The 7,107-nt window shown below is 34.1% G+C and overlaps 1 protein-coding gene across 1 annotated transcript in view; it reads right to left on the bottom strand.

Annotated features, from left to right (window-relative positions):
• Positions 1-7,033: 7,033 nt before the first annotated feature.
• Positions 7,034-7,107, bottom strand: part of LOC149557704 (chaperone protein dnaJ 20, chloroplastic-like) — a 1,167-nt gene continuing 1,093 nt past the window's right edge. Inside the window, exon 1 of the mRNA XM_089786046.1 lies at positions 7,034-7,107. This exon is cut by the window's right edge and continues 1,093 nt beyond it. The gene's annotated coding sequence lies outside the window, so the exon portion shown is untranslated.

Genomic DNA, 7,107 nt, shown 5'->3' with positions numbered 1-7,107 from the left:
CCTCACTTACCATTGAGATAATGCGATAGGGTATGCTCATCCTGGCAATTCAGGGAAGTCGATACCCGGTACCTGCAACCTGCATAAAATCCACGCATGTACAAACACAATATTTTAAGCTAAACAGACAATGGCAGGAAGTGGTGCATCGTGTAGATCCCGACTAGCAGGTAACTACGACTCCCTTCCTTAACCACATCAGAAACACCATACATAAAGAAAACAAACACGCACACCATACACATGCAGTATGGGGTAAGTATCCATAAGAAAGTACATGTGATAATAAACCATCTAACTAATCATCATCGATAACTGAAAACATTGAATAATCATCATACATGCATGAAATATAGAGTATCAAGTAATCTCATCATATAATAAACTGAATGTAAAACAATATCTGATAATCTGAAAGTAATGCTACTAAACATCAAGTATAAAACTGGCCTAAAAGAGTTTGGCAAGATAACTGAAAATACGACTTAGGGGTAGGCACTACATTCACCCCCCCTAGACTTAGGCTTACTCCTAGAAGCCTACAAGAAAAGAAAAGCTAAGGACTCACTATGCGGGTCCCATTGGACCCTTTCCCCCTGTAGAAGGATATGACTCCACTGAGTACACTCTCTGAGCTCTACCCATGTCACCAACTGTGGGTTCTGAAGCTGCGGGTCTCTGGCCTAAGAACTATGGTTTCCCTTGAGGGCAACGAGACAACTTGTGTCCGCGTTGTCCACATGAGAAACACTCTCCATTGAAGCTCCTCTAAACTCTAGGTGCACTAGACTGCTGGAAACTACCCCCACTAGGATAAGACTGAACACTCTGAGATGGTTGGTCATACTGGATGTGCTTGTTGCGCTAAGCGTTGTGATAGTTCCTAGTATTGGAACCACCGCCACCACTCTGTGCTAGAGGATAAGTACCTTCCTGCCACTAATTACCCCCAGAAGGAGGTTTCCTATTGCCACCTACTCCCTGACCACCCTTCGATCCTGATGATGAAGGTGCTCCTACAAAACCCCCATGTCCTAAGTTCACACTCTACTCTACAAGGACAGCTCGATGTACCGCATCCTTGAGGGTTTTAGGTTCAAACACCTTAACACCCCCAATTAAACGGTTGTTCAAACCTCTAATGAAATGTTGTGCCAACTGTTCTGGGTTGTCACTGAATCTTGAAAAAGGCATGAGCTCAAAGAACTTGCGCTCATACTCTATAACGGTCATAGTGTACTGTCTCAGGTTATGGAACTCATCTACTCTATGCTGCTTCCATTCCTCTGGTAGGAATCGCTCACGGAAGCTCTCTAAGAATAACTCCCATGTGACACTGTTCATGGTTAAGCCCAACTTCTTTTCCTCGATTGTCCACCAAGTGGCCCCAAAGAACTCTAGGTTGGTGATAGCAAACCTTGCTTTGACATTACTGTCAAAGTCCTGCATAGCAAAAATCTTGTCAAGGGCAATAAGCCACTGCTCAGCTACATATCCAAAACCCTGCCCGTTAAAGGGCTTGACCTTGGACCTCTAAAGGTCCTTCATCTATGAAGATACAATGGATCTATGTCGATCCCTCAAAGGGCTCCTAGACCTAGGTCTATGCTCATGTCTTGCCCGATGTGCTCTATCCTGATCATGAACAGGAGGTAGGCGATCAATGATGGTTTGCATCATTTGCCTCATGTCAACCTCCTCCGAGTCAGCATGCTCCTCTCTATGGTTCTCTTCCTGATGCTCACTAACATGCTCTTCCCTATTCTCTTCCTGAATGGGGCTCTCGTGGATAGACTCATGAACACTAATACCTCTACCTCGTCCACGGCCTCTGCCATGGCCAAGGCTATGGCCTCTAATGGAAGATCTCATCCCAGATACCATCCTACAATAATATCCAAGACACAAGATGCTATAGTAACCATGAAACATACTACTGAAACACATAGATAAAAGACACATGTTTTGCAAGCAAGATAGTTTCAATTTTCAGTTTACCTATAATTTCAGTTTAAGTATAATTTCAGTTTTGAAGTCTAAGTGTTGAAGTATGAAAAATATGCAACTAATAGTTTACATCATGTTTTAGTTCAACTAGTTTCAAGTTTCAGTTTGAAAGAGATACACGTAACAGTTTAAAGTTTTCGTTCTTGTTCAATTAGTTAACACTAGTGGCGTTCCAATATACCCAGAGCTCCCAATGTAGAAACTAGGCTCTGATACCAGATGTAACGCCCCGCCAAGAGATCCAAAAGAATTAACCTTCTGAAATTCGCTTCCAAAAGTTGTCTCCCCAAAAATTCCCATCCAAATTCGCTGTGTCTCCAAAATGAACCCCCCAAAGTTGCGATAAAGAGTTTTCTCCTCAAATCGGAGCACTAATTGTGCGTTCACCCGAGAAGACTCTTTGCTCAACGGAGTTAACTCCAAAATTAACTCTTATTAATCTTTGCTTTATCTTTTTAATGCATATTAAATGAATCATTAAATAACTTTATTTAATTTTTCCACTTGACTTCTATTTTTAATCTTTATTACTTTTAAACCCATGCGCACTTTATGAAATTAAAACAACATTATAATTTTCTCTTATTTTATCTTTTAATTTATTTCTTTATTATTTAAACTCATGCTTAGATCATGCGATCTAGAAACCTTTAATAATTTAATATCTTTTCCACTTTTAATTTATTTAAGAAACTTTAATTGATAAAATATTTATTAATTCAATTAATAATAATATTTAGCATTTATTTAAAAATGAACTCTAAATATATATTATTATTAAATTAAATAAATATTATCACATTCTAAAATTATACTTAAAACTTTTATCTCCAAATTCAAATCTTTTTATTTAATTAATTTCTTAATTAATTAAATATAATTAAATATTAAAATATCATAATAATTTTCTATTAATTAAATAATTAATTAATCTTTTTTTTTTAATTAAACTTAATTAATAGAAAATACATCAAGGATTCATAAAGCAACATACGAAAACCCAACATAGAAGAACACATACTAAATCAAACAAAAGGGTTATAATCACGAAATTACATCATTTGATGTATTCGGAGGGTACATGACTCAGATACTTGCCCTAATTATCAATTAGGACAATTGGCTAAAGGGTTTAGGATTTGGACTTAAGAGTTTATCTCCCCTCACTTACCATTGAGATAATGCGATAGGGTACGCTCATCCTGGCAATTCAGGGAAGTCGATACCTGGTACCTGCAACCTGCATAAAATCCACGCATGTACAAACACAATATTCTAAGCTAAACAGACAATGGCAGGAAGTGGTGCATCGTGTAGATCCCGACTAGCAGGTAACTACGACTCCCTTCCTTAACTACATCAGAAACACCATACACATGCAGTATGGGGTAAGTATCCATAAGAAAGCACATGTGATAATAAACCATCTAACTAATCATCATCGATAACTGAAAACATTGAATAATCATCATACATGCATGAAATATAGAGTATCAAGTAATCTCATCATATAATAAACTGAATGTAAAACAATATCTGATAATCTGAAAGTAATGCTACTAAACATCAAGTATAAAACTGGCCTAAAAGAGTTTGGCAAGATAACTGAAAATACGACTTAGGGGTAGGCACTACAAAAACATTTAACTCTATATTTGAACTTGGTAAGAAAAATAGATTGTCATAATTAATATTGATTGCACATGTTGTGTAAGGTGGAAGATAAAATGATTGAAAAAAAATGTTCTTATCAACTTGTCACAAATGTGGAAAAGATAAAATTATAATTAATCCATGATGAAGTTGTTAATGCCATATTAGCACTCACATGAATGCATAAGTATTCCTGCCATGACTAATAAATTTTTAATACGATACAAAGTGGTCCGAAAAAGATTGCATCATCATTCGACTATTTTAACCTAAATGACCCATAGAAATAGCAATAAAACGTTAAAGAAACTCAAAATCTAGAAAGTGGTAAGTGATAAATTTAAAGCATTAATTTACAAATGCTATTATCACTATTAAAATATGCTTTAAAATTATAGATACTTTCACTAGGTATCCTAATACTATAATATTAGAAAATGCGTTGGAAACTTTTTGGGAATAGGTGGGGCAATTTTCACCCTAACATAGAACGAAGCTTTGAGGAATGTGAGGGAGAATTTTATTTGTTATGAGGTTGTGGGAAACGTAATACTGAAATAAAAGCAATCTTATCAAGTCGAAGGGAAGTTGATGAGAAGACAATCTAAAAGGAAAGAAAAGAAGCATGCGTGTCATTTTAATAACAAGAGACGCAATGTGTCATAGTTCCTGCCGTTGTAGAGGTGTAGGTGAATGAGAATAAGGTTAAATAGTTGTAAATTAGGATTGTGAATGCATTGATTTTTGCCTAGAATTGCACTTGTCATCTGATAGATGGCTCATATGTTTTCATAGAATAAAGTAATTTTTAATTATGAAATAATATGTATATAATTTAATATGTACATTTGTAAATAATATATAGATGTAATACATATAAATTAATGTTAATGAATAAATATAATATAATAAATAAGAAATAACATATAATTATCTAATTTTAGTACATAGTTTAGGAAAACTTGATAATAATTTATACATCTTTTAGAATTGAAGTATCTTTTTTTTGTGGTTATTTCCTTCACTATGTTTTTTGATGTAAAATATAAGTATTAATTTAATATTAAAATATATATTTAAGCTTTAAATATATTTAAGCTAAATGATAAATTGTTTAAATAAATAATAATAATAATAAATGATATAATTTTTAAATTGTAACACTTATCAATTATACATATTACAAACACTATTATAAAATATAATTAAAAATGAATGTTGTTTGTTTTTTTTAATTTATAAAAGTAAAATGATAGCAATAATTCAAGTACTTTTATTAAAAAATCAAAGTTTTTAAAAAATTACAAATTGAAATACTAAACTCTATATTTGATTTAAAAACTTGGTAATAAAAATAAATAGTAATAATTGTTATTGATTAGACATATTTGATTAAAATCCTTGGTAATAAAAATAAATAGTAATAATTATTATTATTGATTAGACATTCTTTTGTGAGGTGGAGGATAAAAATAATTGTTTTTAAAAAAAGTTAATCCACTTCTCACAAATGTGGAAAAGATAAGGAAAAGATAAGGTTGTAATTAATGCATTCATAAAATTCTTATAAATCAATGTATTTGCAAAGTGTTGAAAATTCTATATTAATATGTAATAAATTAATTTTCTCCCTTACTATTTTTACTCCCCACCAATCCCAATAAAGATAATTAGTGTTTTTTCATATGTTAAATCCATAGAAAATAGGTCAACATTACAAATTTCTGTATAGACAAAAAATATTTATCTGCCATTGGTGGGATGGAAAAGGTAGAGGGCATTTATTTGCATCTGACCGATGAATATTTATCTGCCATTGGTGGGATGGAAAAGATAGAAGGCATTTAATATTTATCTGCCATTGGTGGGATGGAAAAGGTAGAGGGCATTTATTTGCATCTGATCGATGAATATTTATCTGCCATTGGTGGGATGGAAAAGATAGAAGGCATTTAATATTTATCTGCCATTGGTGGGATGGAAAAGGTGGAGGGCATTTATTTGCATCTGACCGATGAATATTTATCTGCCATTGGTGGGATGGAAAAGATAGAAGGCATTTAATATTTATCTGCCATTGGTGGGATGGAAAAGGTAGAGGGCATTTATTTGCATCTGACCGATGAATATTTATCTGCCATTGGTGGGATGGAAAAGATAGAAGGCATTTAATATTTATCTGCCATTGGTGGGATGGAAAAGGTAGAGGGCATTTATTTGCATCTGACCGATGAATATTTATCTGCCATTGGTGGGATGGAAAAGATAGAAGGCATTTAATATTTATCTGCCATTGGTGGGATGGAAAAGGTAGAGGGCATTTATTTGCATCTGACCGATGAATATTTATCTGCCATAGGTGGGATGGAAAAGATAGAAGGCATTTAATATTTATCTGCCATTGGTGGGATGGAAAAGGTGGAGGGCATTTATTTGCATCTGACCGATGAATATTTATCTGCCATTGGTGGGATGGAAAAGATAGAAGGCATTTAATATTTATCTGCCATTGGTAGGATGGAAAAGGTAAAGGGCATTTATTTGCATCTGACCGATGCGTTAGTACCCTGCCGACGGCAGGAACTAATAATAATAATTGAGATAACTTCGCTTTCTCCGACCAAACTTTCTATTTCGTGTAGAAGGCCGCGGTTATCTACTTTTTACTTGGGAGTCGAATACAATACGTATAATTGAGATTCCGCTGCTTCGTATAATACACTAAAAAGGGTGGTATCGAGGGATAAAGTGCATCTGCTCTATAAAGAATAAAGTCCAGTTCACTAGCCAAACAACTAAACTAACATATGCAGAGAGAAAATTAACCCAAGTGATCAGATTGGGCTTCACGGCTGTAAGCTGCACTCATATTAAAGAATTCATTGCAATCGCCCATTCTGATTATATCTTGAAAGCCATGTAGTCAATTGAACCACATTTTGTTCCGAAATCTGTTGAAGGAGCTGCAGCACTTAACCGAGGCATCTATCGTGCGCGTACATGAAGCTGCGTTTAGCTTGGACATTTTGTCAAACAGTTTCTGTGCATCCTTTTAGATTGGTTTATATGACATACATAAAAACAATTTAAGTAGATAGACATGGCGCATAAATTCTGAGAGAACGAAGGGGGTCTGAACTAGTTTTCCTAGTGGATCTTATCAACACGATATGGATCTTCAAAAACCAAGTTCAAAAGGATAAAAGAAGCAAGCTCACAATGATTCTCCCCCTATAAAAATTGGGGAACTTTGAAAGACAAAGGACTGGTAAACTTGACATTTGGGAAAGAAACTGATGATAAGCATTTTAAGATGTACTCTTAATGCAGGGTTTCACGTATCATTATATTACCCCAAATTGCTTCTTAAATATCACATAACGAATGTAATTAACATTAATAATATTTATTATTTACAAAACTGTAAGGCGCTCAAACAACCCTTAT

Source organism: Cupressus sempervirens, chromosome 5 (genome assembly GCF_028749045.1).
Source record: "Cupressus sempervirens isolate cs-2001-9-10 chromosome 5, ASM2874904v1, whole genome shotgun sequence".
Lineage (NCBI taxonomy): Eukaryota > Viridiplantae > Streptophyta > Pinopsida > Cupressales > Cupressaceae > Cupressus > Cupressus sempervirens.
The sequence above is the reverse complement of the archived record's forward strand: the minus strand, read 5'-3'. Positions and strand labels throughout refer to the sequence as shown.